This window comes from Pelmatolapia mariae, linkage group LG3_W (genome assembly GCF_036321145.2).
Source record: "Pelmatolapia mariae isolate MD_Pm_ZW linkage group LG3_W, Pm_UMD_F_2, whole genome shotgun sequence".
Taxonomy (NCBI): domain Eukaryota; kingdom Metazoa; phylum Chordata; class Actinopteri; order Cichliformes; family Cichlidae; genus Pelmatolapia; species Pelmatolapia mariae.
The window spans coordinates 54178227-54181031 of record NC_086229.1 but is presented as its reverse complement, the minus strand read 5'-3'; the positions used below and the strand labels follow the sequence as shown (position 1 = coordinate 54181031).

The 2805-nt window shown below is 41.5% G+C and overlaps 1 pseudogene; it reads left to right on the top strand.

Annotated features, from left to right (window-relative positions):
* Positions 1–891: 891 nt before the first annotated feature.
* LOC134623761 (tripartite motif-containing protein 16-like) lies at positions 892–2449 on the top strand (annotated as a pseudogene).
* Positions 2450–2805: the final 356 nt, after the last annotated feature.

Genomic DNA, 2805 nt, shown 5'->3' with positions numbered 1-2805 from the left:
TGCGTCATGCAAATAAACCTTTGAAATGAATGAAATTATGTCATGTATCTATTTTTGGCCTACATTTGTAAAAAACATTCCAAATTATATACACAAAGTCATAGGAATCACCACCCCTGTTCATCATGATTTTAATATTTTTGCCCATAAGAAAAATGTCTTGAACAAATATGACACATAAATATTTCATTAGTGCTGCCACACCACATCCTGTAAGCGTAGTCTGTCTGTGTCTTTTCTCTGCCAACAAACATTTTAGAGTTGGTTGTTATATACAGTCTGTATAAGTGTGGTTAATCCAATAAACATTTGTAAGAAGATGGCATAAATAAAGAACACAATACAAAACACATGAAAACTAAGAATACTAGGCCAAAATGGCCCAGGACCATGACAGGTAATCATAAAAAAGACAACATTTAACAATTCACTTTAACAGTTGTTTAGTTGTTTGTTTAATGGAAATAGTTGATGTGATTCATTGCATGTGTTGCAGTAGTTGCAAAATCTACAATGAAGGTGCTGCAGCTCCTGAAGTGGTTTATTGCAGGCAGTTAAGCTTTAGGAGTTCCTGTCTTATGTTTTAAGTGTTGTATTTCAAGTGTTTAGTTAAGATGCAAACATTGTGATCTGCAGTTGTAGGTATTGCTATGGTTTAAGGTTTATTTAACTGCAGGTGTTAGTTTAAGTGCAGATGTTACTGTTTGTTTGCATGGTTTCTTTAGCTGGGTTTATCAATGTTAGAAAAGAGCAAATGCATCGCAGTAAATTTAGATACATGATTTTCTCTTATCTTCTTATATAACCAAAGTTCAGTCTTCTACAATTTAAATGAGGGTGACACATCTTGGTAAAGTTCAGAGTGATACATTTATAAATGTAGGGTCATAAATGCTGCCAAGGTTCAAACTTTTTTCTGGAGAAAAACATCATGGAATCCACAGCTGCCCTCAGTGCAGGAAGACTTTCACACCGAGGCCTGTCCTGGAGAAAAACATCGTGTTAGCAGCTTTAGTGGAGCAGCTGAAGAAGACTGGACTCCAAGCTGCTCCAGCTGATCACTGCTATGCTGGACCTGAAGATGTGGCCTGTGATGTCTGCACTGGGAGGAAGCTGAAAGCCATCAAGTCCTGTTTAGTCTGTCCGGCCTCTTACTGTGAGAAACACCTCCAACCTCACTATGATGCAGCTCCATTAAAGAAACACAAGCTGGTGGCCCCCTCCAAGAAGCTCCAGGAGAACATCTGCTCTCGTCATGATGAGGTGATGAAGATTTTCTGTCGTACTGATCAGCAGAGTATCTGTTATCTCTGCTTAATGGATGAACATAAAGGCCATGAAACAGTCCCAGCTGCAGCAGAAAGGACTGAGAAGCAGAAGGAGCTCGAGGTGAGACGACTAAACATCCAGCAGAGAATCCAGGAGCGAGAGAAAGATGTGAAGCTGCTTCAACAGGAGGTGGAGGCCATCAATGGCTCTGCTGATAAAGCAGTGGAGGACAGTGAGAAGATGTTCACTGAGCTGATCCGTCTCATCCAGAAAAGAAGCTCTGATGTGAAGCAGCAGGTCAGATCCCAGCAGGAAACTGAAGTGAGTCGAGTCAAAGAGCTTCAGGAGAAGCTGGAGCAGGAGATCGCTGAGCTGAAGAGGAAAGACGGCGAGCTGGAGCAGCTCTCACACACAGAGGATCACAACCAGTTTCTACACAACTACCCCTCACTGTCAGCACTCAGTGAGTCTACACACTCATCCAGCATCAATATTCGTCCTCTGAGGTACTTTGAGGATGTGACAGCAGCTGTGTCAGAGACCAGAGATAAACTACAGGACATTCTGAGAGAGGAATGGACAAACATCTCACTGACAGTCACTGAAGTGGATGTTTTACTGTCACTACCAGAGCCAAAGACCAGAGCTGGATTCTTAAAATATTCACGTGAAATCACACTGGATCCAAATACAGCACACACACACATCTCATTATCTAAGAGAAGCAGAAAAGCAACAGTAATGAAAAAAAGAACAGTCCTATTCTGATCATCCAGACAGATTCACTAATTGGTATCAGGTCCTGAGTAGAGAGAGTCTGACAGGACGTTGTTACTGGGAGGTGGTGTGGAGAGGGGGAGACATTGACGTAGCAGTCACATATAAAAATATAAACAGAGCAGGGAACTCATTTGGATACAACGATAAATCTTGGGCATTACGTTGCAACACAGAGAGTTATACATTTTTCTATAACAAAGTCCAAACAGACGTCTCAGGTCCTCGGTCCTCCAGAGTAGGAGTGTACCTGGATCACAGAGCAGGTATTCTGTCTTTCTACAGCGTCTCTGAAACCATGACTCTCCTCCACAGAGTCCAGACCACATTCACTCAGCCGCTCTATGCTGGACTTCTGCTGTTTGATTCTGGAATCTCTGCAGAGTTCATTAAACTGAAATAGAAAAAACTAATTGAGGGACAGTTGGTAAACCTGCGTGTCTTAGTTTCCAGTTTCTTTGGTCTCATCATTGTTGCTGAGAGCTCACTGTTGTGCTGTGTATTCTCATCTGTCAGTCACAATCTATGGGCGCTACTTTGACATCTTATCTGTATTGGTCGTGCTCCTTTCTTTCTTTTTTTTTCTAGCCATTGAGGCTCTGACTGCACATGAGAAAAATTATTTGGCTACAGATAAGTTTTTACTAGGGCTGTCAACATTAACGCATTAACGCGTCATCACGATTAACATGATTAAATTTTTTTTTAACACAATTAACCCATCTGGAGCACAGAATCGACAAACTTTCGACAAACTGC